Source organism: Phacochoerus africanus, chromosome 11, assembly GCF_016906955.1.
Source record: "Phacochoerus africanus isolate WHEZ1 chromosome 11, ROS_Pafr_v1, whole genome shotgun sequence".
In the NCBI taxonomy this organism is placed as follows: domain Eukaryota; kingdom Metazoa; phylum Chordata; class Mammalia; order Artiodactyla; family Suidae; genus Phacochoerus; species Phacochoerus africanus.
The window spans coordinates 108,388,237-108,403,437 of record NC_062554.1 but is presented as its reverse complement, the minus strand read 5'-3'; the positions used below and the strand labels follow the sequence as shown (position 1 = coordinate 108,403,437).

General features: G+C 40.5%; 1 pseudogene; it reads right to left on the bottom strand.

Annotated features, from left to right (window-relative positions):
* Positions 1-3,491: 3,491 nt before the first annotated feature.
* The window catches only part of LOC125112174 (serine/arginine-rich splicing factor 3-like), a 69,655-nt pseudogene continuing 57,945 nt past the window's right edge, over positions 3,492-15,201 (bottom strand).

Here is a 15,201-nt window from a genome sequence, read left to right as displayed (position 1 = left end):
GAGGCAGACAGGAAACAGGGGTAATACCCATGGATGAGAAGCTGCTAACAGCACTGTGCTGCATCCCTGAGACAGGTGAGAGCAGCCAGTTTGTGGGGAGACAACTACAGTCAGTTTTGGGTATGAAGAAGCGGTGCTGCACTGGCCAGAGGTGGGACTGCTGAAGTCTAAAGTCACCCTGACCCTGCACTGCACCACTATAGCACCACACGTTATATCATTATCCTTATCTATATGTCTGTATCTCTATCTTTATCACTATAGCACTCCACGACATCACTATAGCAGCACTTGCAACCACAAGCAAATGCCAGCTGCTGCCAGCAACCCCCACACTGTTGGAGCCAGAAGTTGGAAGATTTGTGCTTCCTCCTGCCATCTGGTTTCCTCGTGATGTTTTCTATTGGTGGGACACATAATAATCTGGCCGGTAAGAGAACTTAAGAAATGTAGTTTGCAGACTTCCAACTCAAACCAAGTACAGAAGGGCAGATGTGGAGCTGAGAGATGACAATGATGGATGATGGAACACATGCACCCATAATATTTGTCTTTAGAGAACTAATGCTCACCTTTAAAAGGCTGGTATTCTTCTTTGGATGGTAACACAAATACACACTAACCATATCACCTTCACTGCAAGAGAATGGAGGAGGTGACTGGTGCCAACAACTCTACCACTAGGATTCCTGGACAAGAGATGATGATTTCACCCTTTTCAGGGCTAACGGCATCAATCTGTAGGCATGGACTCTGCCTAGTTTAGGCTTGTCTTTGAGGTTAGAGAAAGAGATGAGGATGGAGGTCTCAAAGCCCCGTCAAGGGGAATATTTTTCAGCATTAGCAGGCAGTGGACTCTCGGCCAAGACAGAAGAATCATTTTAAAGCCCATGATATGCCATTTTTTAAGATTTTTGAAACAGACTGCCACATTATCCTCTAGAAAGACACTACCAATTTGTACTCTCATCAGCAGTGTTTGAGAGCATGAACATAATCTTCAATAATCAGTGGGGATGGGATGGAAAACTGATTGGTTTGGAAAAGTCAGGAAAACCTATTGGAATATAGAGGTGGCAGAGGGGTAGGAAGAGGGCACTGGGAGAGACAAGGCAGGAAGATGAAGCAGGGAGAGGGGTAGGTTGTCCTCTGGAGTAGAGTCATGTCACCTGCCTCTTGACCCAACATCCATGTGACAATGTGGTTTAGAGAGTACAGAGTCTTAACAGTGAGCTTTGCAAGCAGTGAGAAGGTGAGGACTGTTGAAGAAAGCCTTTGACAGTATCTGTTGGAACAGAGTTGTCTTGACAACTGAGAATTAAAGCTGTTCTACTCAGCTCCCCATCCATTCATCCAAAGACTTCCTGATGGTGCAAATCAGACTGTGTGTCTGTCCTTGAACACAGCTTTCTTTGGGTTTTTTCTCCTTGTTCCCGTTTCAATTTCTAATAAAAAGGATGTGGCAATTTCCTCATAAAAATGTGTTTAAACCTTTTTCATTTCCTGACCAGATTTTTTGCACGGTGCTGGCCCTTGTCAAGATATCAACTTTTAGTCTAGTTATGTTCCTTTGTGTGTGTGTGTGGCTTTGTCATGTCACAAGTAGTTGAGGCTTAATGAAAATCAGTCTTTAATTTCATAAATGCCACAAAAATAATTTAGCACAGTGGTAGGTCCAAGGAATATAAAAAGGATTAAGATATGATTCCTGCCTTCCAGAAGTTTAGAAATTCCTCCAAATATCTACACCATATAATCAACTAAAATCAATTTTAAGAAAAAAAGAACAGTCAAGCCACCCAGGTAGGAAACAGACAAAAAATAGGAAGACGCAATTAACTGAAAAGAAAAGACAAATGGCAAATAAGAGAGAGAGAAAAAAACCAACCTCACTGATACTTAGAGAAATGCAATGAAATATGCCAAGGCTATTGGCAAGGGTACAGAGAACAGATACAATTCATAAACTGTAGGTTGGAGGTGTAAATTGGTCACAGTTTTTGGAAGGTAATTTGGCAATATTAATTAAAATTAAAAATACATACAGCCTTATGGCAGTAATTCAACTTGTAGATATCCATCCTAGAGAAATTCTCACACCTGTGCACAAAAAGCATGACCAATGATGCTCACTGGAAATGTCAATCAGTAAAGGCCAACGTAAGCCATGGCTCGTGCTTTGGAATTCTAAAGCACTGTGAAAGTGTTGCAGTGGACCAATTTCTATGACACATTGTAAAGTGTAAATTGGAAGGTTGCAAGATAGTACAAACAAAATGGTTCCACTTGTGTACAACAAAATAAAGCAAACATATACTTCAGGTACATATATTAGCAAGTAAATGTTTAGAAATAACAGTAATTAGTGACCTCTGGGGTGGGGAGAGGTCTTGGGAAAAGAACTAGGAAAGGGATTTCTTGGTACTGTCTATATACTTTTTAAAATTTTTATTTATTTTTGTAACCAAAACTTTAATCCCAAGGATTCTCACAAAACACATTACAAATGACAGCATAAAAAAAAAAAAACCTTGCATGGTAACTCAAAGTTCAGCTCTACAATGTACCCCTAAACTGGGCAAGACATCAGTACCTTGACTAGTCTCAAATTTTCAAATAAAGAATGTTACCAAAAGCTATGTATTCATATACAACAATCATAGAAAAAACTTATGACTTAAAGCAAAAGTAAACTTTCTTGAACCTCCTTAGATTCTATACCAACTGGACAACCTCTTGTCCACTATGAAGACTAGTGGGATTTTAAAAATTCTAATCTAGCTTAATGGTGCCGCTTTAACTTTTATTGCTGGTTTGTGTTCACAGCAGCTTTTAAAGACTGCTTGCTCGACTACAACTGCATACCATATCCCAGCTGTGGAAAGTCTTTTAAATTTTTGTCAGTTTTGTTTCTATAATATTGAACATCACATTTTAGCTGGGCAGTAGCTAAAGGTTTACTATCAGTCTATACAAGACTAAAAATCAAAGCAAATTCAATTTTACTTAAGGAAACATTATAAAGTAACAATTTCTGGTATTACATGCCTCATGCTATCCAATTAAAACCACGGAAAATCACAACTTTTTGTGTCATTGTTCCAAGAGACAAACAAATATGAACAGCTAAAATATCTTAAAAGTGCACCAAGCTTATGAAGTCTCAAATAAAACTTGAATTTTCTGCACAGAGTCCTGTCAAATGAAGTTATTTCCTGTATACCACTTTTCTTGCAAACTGGTTTTCTATTTCTCTTTTTTGTTTTTTTTACATTGGGCATACGGATATTCTCAGGCTATGGGTCGAATCAGAGCTTCAGCTGCCGGCCTGTACCACAGTCACAACCACAGCAACACGGGCTGCGACACACACCACAGCCCACGGCAACTTCAGATCCTTAACCCACTGACTTAGGCCAGGGATCCAACCCAAATCCTCATTGATACTAGCCGAGTTCATTACTACGGAGCCACAACAAGAACGCTGTTTGCTATTTCCTTTCACTTGACCTAGATCGGCTATGAGACCTAGAGAAATATCAAGATGGCTTGTGATTTCTCCTCTGAGAAAGTGATCTCTCTCCTATCTCTAGAAAGGGACCTGCTCCAGCTGCCAGAGAAGCTTCTCTGTCTCAGAGATCTGTGGCGAAGTGGAAGACGCCATCTCCAATGATTATCTTGAGGGCGACAACATCAAAAAGGAGGTGTGCCACGATTTATACTTTTCTTTTCACCATCAGACAGTTCTACTCTTACTTGGCAGCTACACAGTATTCTTCCATTTAGCCCTCAGATGGCATCAGCTGCATTTTGGGAATCTTCAGATTCAACAAAAGCAAAGCCAGGAGGGTTTCTAGCAACTCACAAACTTTGGAGCGGTCCATAATAGCCAAAAGCTCATTCCAACTCAATCATGTTACCATTGTTTCCAAGATTACCTACATAACCTTTACAGTCCAAAGGATAGGAGTCATGAGGCTTTTCAAGGTCTTAGGTTAGAAATGTGAAGGTTCAAATCCACACACCTTTGGCTGGGTCTTCCCACTTCCCTCCCGCCTGGCTCCCACAGATGCTCTTACTAATCCCTCATCCACGAAATGGCCTGTATTGTTTTTTAAAGAATGTATTTATTTATTAACTGTGTGACTAAAAAAATAATTTGTACCAAATTTTAAAAGGATCTGCAGCAAGATTCTCACAGTAATGTTCTCTTCCATCAGTAAGGAGGGTCTATTTCTTTGGACCTCTCCTTCTTGCAAGTAAATATTCCTATGGTTCTGCATCTTCTAATTTATAGGAGATCCCTCAGTGTCTTACTTGACTAAAAAAATCAAACACTCTTGCCAGTTTTTCCAACAATAGCTCAAGTTCAAGTTCATCCTGACCTGAAAAGATTCTATTGAGTGCCACGGATAAGTATACTTCTTAATGACACCAAAGGAAAACATGCACATTAGCCAGCATCTTGATGTGTCTAGCCACCACTGTGACTTTATAGTCTTGCTTAACAAGGTCAAAATACACTATTAGAAAGAATCTTTTAAGGCATTTTCTCAGAGCCAACTCAAGCTGTGGATCTGCCATATCATCAGGCTTGTGGGTGATGTACTTCTTTTAAGAAGGCGGCAAAACTTGGCTCGCCTTCTTTCAAAAGGCGTGATTTTATTTTCTCAGTCTGTGCATCTTGTGACCAGTGCTAGGAAAACTGCTCAGATCAATGATAAAAAATATTTTAATTTTGAGCTAAATTAAAAGAGAAGGTAAAATCATGTTTCTATAATCCTTTAAAGATGATGATCTAGAAAATGTCATCAGCCAGGCAAGAGCACAATATGAACAGTCTGGAGATCTACAGAATATCTATAAAGATGAAGGGGGAAGGAAAGATGTCCATTTCAATATGTTGATCATAGGTATGAATGGTGGATGAAAGAGCTTTTTGTAATGGTTTGGGGAAAGAAATTTGTGGCAGCTCTTTGGTCTCAGCATATAGACGTGTCTAAGGTATTTTGTTTGCTCCAGCTGAAGAAATTCTAAGTTACTTTTTCCGTTTGCTGTGTTTTACTCATAGGTCCTCATCACTACCATCTATAACTGTTTAAATAAATTACAGGCACCCTGATACACATACGAAATAGGAATAGCTGCCAATGTCATACTTGGGAAAATATGTCATCTGGGAAACTCCCTTATTCTCTGCCTTCTTCAAGCACTTCATGGACAAGGGGACTTAATCAAAGGACACATAGGAGGACAAAGGAATTACTAGCAAGTTTTATTAAGTGGCCAGCATAGTATATCTCACATACTTTTCTTGCGCTATGACAGCCTGGACCTCTAGGGTATGGCAGAGGTAACCAAGACTAGGCCATAAAAATGCCATATGCTTCCAAGTTTTCTTTTAAAACCAACCTAGGGCTCTGAGAAAGCCCTAGCCACATGCACAAAAATCCTCTGCCTCATGTCTTCCAGACCACAGCTCCAGCTAAGGTCCCAGCAGACAGCTGGCATCAACCACTATCCATGTGAATTAGGAAGGCTTCAAAGTGATTCCAGCCCCAGCTACATGTGAGTGCAACCCCAAATGAGAACTTCCCTGCTGAGCCCTGTCAACCTCCTTTACTTTGAGATACAATAATATGATTGCTATTGTTTTGAGCCATGCAGTTTTTTCTAAGTATTAATAATTATACTTAAGCAATTATTATGTTGTAGATACTGTTAAGCATTATATGTACACATGTCATTTAAACTTCACGACCATCCTATTATTATTAAGGGCTGCACCTGCAGCATATGGAAGTTCCCAGGCTAGGGGTCAAATTGGATCTGCAGCTGCCAGCCCACCCTACAGCCATAGCAATGCCAGATCTGAGCCACATCTGTGACCTACACCACAGCTCACGGTAATGCCAGATCCTTAACCCACGGAGGGAGGCTAGGGATTGAACCCACATCCTCATGGGTACTAGTTGGGTTCATCACTGCTGAGCCACAACAGGAAATATCATTCTATTATTAAAGGTAAGGCCACTGAGGTGGAGTGGTTAACTAATGCTTCCAAAGGTCACCCAGCTGGTTTGAATCCAGGTGAGTCTAGAGCCTGCCCTCTCTACCACCTCACAATGGGCTGCTCCTTGGAAAGGCACAAGATGAGCCCAGAGGGCCTTGGGAGGCTGTCTGGTCCACTCCCCTTGTTCTAGACTGGGAAGTGGCTTTCCCAGCTTGCATGGCCAGCCGGGGACAGACGTTCCTCTCCAGAGGAAAGCCACACTGGGAACAGAAGCAATAGCTCTAAACCCCTCTTCATCACCAGGGACTGATGGAGGCCACAAGGTACGGCTCATTGCTAGGTCCTGACCCAGATCAAGAACAACAGTTTGAATCTATTTCTTTTTGTGTGTGAGAGGGTGGTAAAATAAATAAAACATCTCTCAATTGCAAGAGGTTTCTCTGACTTTACAAATAAACTGATTTTCTACTCTAGGCCTACTCATAATTATGTTCATGTTCTAAAACACTGCTGGTGGGAATACATTTTTAACCATTTTTAAGCCTACAATTCTGTGGCATTAAGTATATTCAGTTTTCTGCAACCATCACTCACCATCCATCTCCAGAACTTTTTTATCTTCCCATTTGAAGCTTTGTACCCATGAGCCCTAACCCAATTAGGAGAGTAACTCCCCCAGCACGTGGCATCTATCATACTAACTTCCTGTATCAATGAATTTGACAACTCTAGGTATTTCATATAAATGGAATTATACAACTTTTGTCCTTTTGTGACAAGCTTAGCATAATGTCCTCAAAGTTCATCCATGTTGTCAGAATTTTACTTTTAAGACTGAATATACTCCAATAAACATTTTTTAAAAGATTTAATAATATTCAATTGTATATATATATATATATATATATATATATATATATACATTCTGTTCATCCATTCATCTGTCGGGGGACATGTATGTTGTTTCCACCTTTTGGCTATTATGCACAATACTGCTATGAAAAATGGTGTACAAATATCTGGTCACATCCCTAATTTAAATCTTTTAGTGGACTCTCTGGATCATAGGCTAATCCAATGCTTAGTTTTTCAAGGAACTGCCATACTGTTATCCTCAGTGGCTGCATTATTTTACATTTCCATAAACAATGCACAAGTATTCCAATTTCTTCACATCCTTGCCAACATTTGCTGTTTTCCATTTTTGTTTATCTGTTTTTAGGATCGCCACTAATGGATGTGAAGTGGTATCTCACTGTGGTTTTGATTTGCATTTCCCTAATGAGAGCTACTAACTTTTAGGATGATTAGTTACACAGAAATATATAATGAGAACATTAATTAATCAGATTTCTCTTGAGCATTGCCTAGGATAGACTGCCCTGTCTGTACAGAAATAAATTATTATTCTAGAACAGTCTCTCCCTCATTCTTCCCATATCATTGCAGATGCTAAATGTTCTACCTCCAAAAGAATGCTCAAATCTAGCCCTACTGCCTAACCCGCTACAGCTGTTGGATTTAGTGTCTCCATGCAGGAATTCCTGATTATTACGGATTGTGAAATTTCTTTATGTTTTTGCAAATCCTGAGGAAAATCAGTCAATAAATTGGGAAAATGGAAAAAGCATTGTAAAATCTGTGATAATTAAGGCTTAGCAGTCAACACAGAGATGTTACAGTTTCAAGGGACACCACTGGCATCAAAGGCAGGAAGCCCTGGTATGAGAAACAAAAGGCTAAGGTCAGCATTTTTAGGAACCAGGACAGGAACTTGGAGGAGAGGCATTCACCATCTAACAGACAGCCTTGCTTGTAGCTCTTGCCATGTGTGTTGGTGGTCCTGTCTGCTGCTAACAATGTGTCATTCTTGCAAACACTATCAATAGTGATAAATTTATACACATGGTATACTTCATATAAATCCTGTGAGTGGGATTCCAAGAAATAAAAAATTTTAGAAGGAAAATAAATCCTTAAATCAGCAATTTCAACATGTGATTCTGTCTAGTGTTGTTAATATTTGGATCTCCTAGCAAGGTTTGTTATCTGAACACTACCCAGTCAAGTTCAGTATTTTCCATATGGGCTGCTGCAGTTCTTTGGAAATATTTTAACAGAAGACATGCAGAGAGAAGAAGACATGAATGTTTCCAATGGGAAATTAGAAAATGATAGATATCAGAATTAGCAAAGCAACACAGGCTGTAAATTTTGACAGCAAATCAGGTCAAGTAGATAATTTCGTTGGTAAAAAAGAATAAGCTCCTGTAATGCAGTAACTATCCTAATGCCCAACTTGAAGATACTTTGGGGTGCACTTTTTTTTTTTTGATTTTTAGGACTGCAACTGCAGCATATGGAAGTTCCCAGGCTAGGGGTCGAGATGGAGCTACAAAGCTGCTGGCCTGCACCATAGCTACAGCAGTGCAGGTTCTGAGTCCTGTCTGCAACATACACCCCAGCTCATGGCAACACCCGAATCCTTAACCCACTGAGTGGGCCAGGGATCGAACCTACATCCTCATGGATACTAGTCAGGTTCATTACTGCTGAGCCACAAGGGGAACTTCCTGGGTGTGCTCTTAACAATTCAGCCCAGTGTCAGCATGAACAGACAAATTTTTCTACATCTGGGATTATCTGCCATAAAACAAAGATCAAAGCTATAGGATAGGGCAACGGTACTTTGTTTACAATTTTTGTTTTGGAGTTCCTGTGGCGGCTCAGTGGGTTTAGAACCTGACATAGTGTCCATGAGGATGCAGGTTCAAACCTTGGCCTTGCCCAGTGGGTTAAGGTTCTGGCGCTGCCGCAAGCTGTGACTTAGGTTGCAGATGCAGCTCAGATCCTGTGTTGCCGTGGCTGTGGCATAGGCCTCAGGTGCAGCTCCAATTTGACCCTGGCCCAGGAACTTCCATATGCTGCATGTATGGCCATAGAAAGAAAAATAAAATTTTTGTTTTAACAACAGAAAACTCTTATAAATATAGTGTTTCAAATTAGGCTGGCATTAATTTATATTAGTATTCCTATTTTATTTTATTTTATTTTTTGTCTTTTTGCCTTTTCTTGGGCTGCTCCTGCAGCATATGGAGGTTCCCAGGCTAGGGGTCTAATTGGAGCTGTAGCCACCCGCCTACGCCAGAGCCATAGCAATGTGGGATCCGAGCCTCGTCTGCAACCTACACCACAGCTCACGGCAATGCTGGATCCTTAACCCCCTGAGTAAGGCCAGGGATCGAACCCACAACCTCATGGTTCCTAGTTGGATTCGTTAACCACTGAGCCACGACGTGAACTCCAGTGTTCCCATTTTATAATGTTTTTGTTAACAGATGTCTTTATCAGGTAAGGATCATTTTTAGATGTTACTGAAATATATTATCCTGTTATAATAGATTAGTTGGCAATAGAGAAATTGTTCATTTACATTTATGTCTTTTTAGTATAAAATTTAAACTTTAAATATAGAACCACAACCACATCACAGAAAAATGATTTAGCATTTATCCTCATGGTCACTCATTTTTTTTTTTTAGATTTTTACTTTTTTACACTATAGTTGATTCACAGTGTTCTGTCAATTTCTACTGTACAGCAAAGTGACCCAGTCACATATAGGTCACTCATTATTATGTAAAAAAATAAATAGAATTAAAAAAAAATACCAAATTGCTTAGGATTTGTGGAATTCATGCAAATTCCCAGGAATTCCACTTTCTTTTTCACAAATACCAAAGATTAATCCGTTGGGAATTTGGAAGCTCTACGTGGGCTATTGCAATCCCTCTTACTAATTCTGCCTTCATTTTTGCCACGTTTTATCTGTGTTCCTCCTATAATCAGATCCATCAGAAATCCAAGTTGTCCACATCATTTTCTGCTTACGACTTCTCAGTAACTTCCCACAATATTTTTGTTCATATACACCTATATCTGCAAATTTTTTAGAATACACCCCAATATATTTTTTTTGTTTGTTTTTTTGTCTTTTCTAGGGCTGCACCTGCAGCTTATGGAGGTTCCCAGACTCGGGGTCTAATCGGAGCTGAAGATGCCTGCCTACACCAGAGTCACAGCAATGCGGGATCCAAGCTGCGTCTACAACCTACACCACAGCTCACGGCAATACTGGATCCTTAACCCTCCGAGCGAGGCCAGGGATCAAACCTGAAACCTCATGGTTCCTAGTTGGATTTGTTAACCACTGAGACATGATGGGAACTCCAATATATGTCTATTTTTTAAATAAATGTACTAATATACAAAACTAGTATTATCATCTCAAAACATGCAAAAAGTAAAATTTTTAAAAGGATGAAAAATTTTAAATCCCAACAGAAATTCTAACTTTATTTTTCAGCAAACCAGTGAGTCAATTTGGTTAACTTCCAAGAGGTCATGCACCTTACTTTGGGGTCCACTGACTTGAAGAATAAAAGTCCAAATTCCTTAGCCAATTTTTTTTTTCATGTTTGAGCCATCCTCCCACCTCTCTCCAACTCCCTGTACTCCAGGCACATCCCTTGTAACTGGAATATTCTTTCTCATTTTTGCACTTCTGTAGATTTTGTCCTTGCTGTGTAGAATGACACAGCTTCTGATTTTGCTTGGTGAAATTCCTCCCACTTTTTGGCATCGTCCTCAACATCACCTCTTCCGAGAGAGCTACTTTAACCTGCTCTAAAGAAGAGTTGGTGGATTATAATAATCACTATTTTTAACATCATCATAAAGCAGCACCTACCACTCACAGACCACATGCAGTGCCTGTAGGGGTCTGTATGCACCATCTCATGTAATCACTGCAACAACCCAATGAGACTCTTAGTAGCTCCCTTTTTTTGGATGAAGCAACGAAGGCTCAATCTGCCTTACTCTGAAGCCCAAACACAGGACTGACTATCTTCTAGGGACTTCTTTTATGGCCCTTTCCCTTTTGCTGCAAGCTCTTCTAGCTGTATCCCTCGCAAAGCAGTGAGCCCCTGGAAATCTGGGACTATCATCCATCTTTGCATTCTTGCTATCCAGCCTCAGACCTGAGGCACACAAAAAACTCTCAACAGTTACTGAATAAACTTGTAAGCAACTTAAAAAATAATTTTGTGACCCTCTGTAGTTTGCATATTGATGAGGTTGTTAGGCAAATAAATCTTTTAAAGCAATTACATTATAAAATTTTTTTCTCATTAACTCTATATATACACAAAACTCTTATCACACAAAATACAGACTCCTCTGATCTCTCGTATCATCTCTCTGCTTACTGTCAAGAAGTTCTAACACAGAATATAGTTAAACAATCAGATTTTAGAACTTTTCCAAGGTTATACAGTCTCTATGAATCACAGTTTTGCTCAATACATGTTAGTTCTCATCATTTTTAAAAACTACTCCTGGCATGAGTGGCTCTCAGCTGCATGGAAGTTGTGGCATCTGGGAAGTTCCTCCACCTTGGACCTCTTTTTTCTCTCTAAACCCCATCTCTAGGCAATCACCTCCACAATTATAGCTTCAATGATCATCTTTTGTTTGCCAAGTGCTCTAGTTTCTGTGCCTTAATTCATGGCTTTAGTCCAGTTAGCTCTCTGAAACTTTAAATCACATATCCAAATGCATATTGGATAGATTCACTTTGCCCCAATGCTTCAAACTCACCATGTCTAAAACACAAAGAACAGAACAAGGACAGATACAGGTAATAACCAGAAGAGGACAGGGACTTGAAAGAGGAGTCCATGTCTACTTGTTTCAGGTGGCAAAGACTAGAGCATCTTTAATGCTTACAGAAGATAGTTGGGTGGAAGGAGTGGCTGGAGACATTAGGGACGAACAGGTGCAATGAGGTGGAGGAGGCAGTATGAGCAAGTTGATCTGGAGCACGGGCAGAGGAGGTAGTTATGTGAGGATGGGGATTTAGATCAATCAACAGAGGAAGGTGAGTGAGTTCCGCCCAATGATTGCCAGTTTCTTTGGAAAAGAGAAGAGGACATTGGTGTCAAGAAACAGAGTAGGGTAAAGGAGAGCTCAGGGCTATAATCAAATTGTGAGGATTTCATATCTTTGCCAAGGAATTAAAGATGAGCTGCCACATAGGCCTCATGAGGGTCCTGTTGAGGTCAGAGAACAGAGTCTATACCCATGGTTCTGAGAGGCCATGTGACTTTTTCTGTAATTTGGCTGGAGGCTGGGCCAGTGAAGTAGAGAAGTGGACCACTAACAGAAATGTGCAGGCTACTGGAGCCAACATGTGGGATGAGATGGTTTTGACAGGCGCACAGTTGACAAAGGGGAAGACCAAATCTATGGAAGCTGAGATGAAGCCCAAGAGAAAGAAGGGAAGCTGTGCTGGGAGGATAGGAGGTTTTGGTCAAGGAATAGTTTTCTGAGATGATATAATTTCAAGTAACTGCAAGGTTTACAGTGTGGCCTTGGCAGTGGGTAGCTGAAGGGACAGTCATTGGAGATGGGTATTTGTGTACACACAGATCTCACACAGAACTTGTAGAATATCCCTCCTGGCTTAGAGAACTGGCTGAGAGTAGCTGCCAGTTGATGAGGACTCCTGGGAACGTGGATGAGGAGGATGAACCGGGATGTGGATGCAACAAGGAAGGATTGGTTCTTGAATGCAGAGGAGTGTGTGTGTCATGGAGTTGGGGTTCAAGAGTGCCCAGAAGGAAGATTCAGGAGGAAGAGAAGCAGAGAAGGGTTGAGAAGAAGAACGAGGCAGGTTTGAGTTTCCACGAGGTTGATGGCTGCGAGAAGCAAGTTACAGGGATCCCCCATCCGCCCTGTGGATTATCTGGGTAGGTGTGTTTGGGTGTACATACTCTAGACAGCACTAGAGTCAGAGACATGGTTCTGTTGCTGAAAGTCAGTAGGAAAAACATATTTCCTAGGGTCACAGAGAGTCAAAAAATAACATTTTTCACTGACCCCCCCCATCACATTATTTGTCCAAGTGAAGGAAAGAGGCCAGCAAAGGAAACAAAACCCCACATTAGTGAGGGTATGGCTTGTGACTGGGTACATGGGAAGACGACTCCCCACTTACTATGGTTTCAGCTATCAACTGAAGTAAATCCCACGGAAATAACCAAAAATGAAAAAAAGTCTTAAAAAATCGCCTAGCTTGTTGTAAACATGGACATATTTGTAAACGTCTGTGTCCGTTTAGGAGACTCACCAGTGTTGGGGAGAAAGCCCTTATTAAGTTTCCATCATGGCAGCCTATCCTTTGGAGTCGGCATTGGCAAACACTCCAGTAAGATTTCATGTGAGAGCACCAAATCTTTTCTCTCCCGGCTCTTTTCTCACTACTTAAAAAAGAAAATGTCAAATCATTTACCCATCTCCAAACACCACTTCCCCTGGAAACTTTATCAGGCTGAAATGATCTGTCCCTTAGATCAATGTCCTAGCCATAATTTTCAAAACACTATAGCTGCTTAGTTTTCTATTATAAAAGACATACATGTTCATTTTTTTTGTTTTTATTGTTTTGTCTTTTTAGGACTGCACACATGTATATGGAGGTCCTAAGGCTAGAGGTTGAATTGGAGCTGTAGCCACAGCCACAGCCACAGCCACATAGGATCTGATCCACGTCTGTGACCTACGCCACAGCTCACAGCAACACTGGATCCTTAACCCACTGAGCAAGGCCAGGGATCAAACCTGCGTCCTTAACCCACTGAGCAAGGCCAGGGATCAAACCTGCGTCCTCAAGGCCAGGGATCAAACCTAGTCAGATTCGTTTCTGCTGAGCCACAACAGTTAACTCCGATGTTCATTTAAAAAAAAAAAAAGAGAAAGAAAAATTGCAAAAGTTGTCCATAATTACAACAGCTAGTGGTAACAACTATTAATACCTAGGAATACATTTTTTTCCATTTTCCCTGAATATGTAAATGGTTTTCCTGGCTTTAGTGATTCTGGCTGTCCTGTCTCACTGCGACACTGCTGAATTACTGCCATAGCACTCTTATCTGCCTACCCATGTAATGGACCCATAGTCTCAAAGACTGGGCACTCAGGACTCCTTGGAAATCATGGAAGGCAAATAACTAGCAGACCTCCAAATGTACGTCTCTTGTCTCTATAATCTAATGCCAAGAGCCCAGAAATAATATATGGCTCTTGGTGGACACTCCACGTTTGCTGAATGAATGAGTGAACATCTTCCTTTTCCTCCTGTTCTACTTTGCTTACCTAAGTTGATACAGCATGTTGTAGTATAGGATGAATGTTTCTGAATACAAAAATAGAGAGACATTATCACCTTTAGAACAAATGTAGAACATTAGAATTAAAGTCTTTAGAATGCTCTGCAGCTCACTGTTTTCCAAAAGTGTTCTGTGGACTCCAATTTCTCAAGCTCAAGGGCCTTTGTGGTGAGATAAGTTTGAGAAATATTACACACTCTTGCTCCTGCCAACAACTGTGGGTATTTTAAAAAGCATACTCGTATATTAAAAGTCCCAACAGCCCAGCAATAAAGGCATCTGTGACAGCTTAACTCTTATTTAATAGTGAAGAAAAATTGAGACCATAAAAGTGATCATTGGCCACAAAATTAATGTCAGAAAACCTTGAAGCTAGCAACTACCAGATACAGGCCAGACTGAGCACCTCTCTACTTGTGGAGAGCCTTTTCTGCTCTCCAGGTTTCAGACTCAGAGGGAAAGTCTAAAATTGGACCAATGGGACATTTTAGCTTCTAAAGGGGATATTTTCCACAGAGCCTGAGAAAGTTCATGCAGTTCATGTGCCATCTTAAGATCCCAGGCTTCTTGCCAGCTATGCTGGTTGTTGCTTAAGTATGACCCACATAGAATGAAATTTTGTACAGGGAACAGTGCTTGAGATAAAAAATAAAGATATTTCTATTTTCCATGGACACTAATAATTGGTCACTTTCCCCCTCTGCGATTACATGGCAATTATAAATCAATATAATTAATATAAAATGCCACAACTCATGTGCATTCATAAAAGAATGTTCCACAAATATTCTATTTGTCACAAAAGTGAAGTTATCACCACACATGGACTTTTAAAATAAATGTAAATTTCCTCTAGATAGTGCAAAAATATTTTTTTGGGTCTTTTTTAGGGTTGCACCTGTGGCACATGGAAGTTCCCAAGCTAGGGGTCAAATCAGAGCTGCAGCTGCTGGCCTA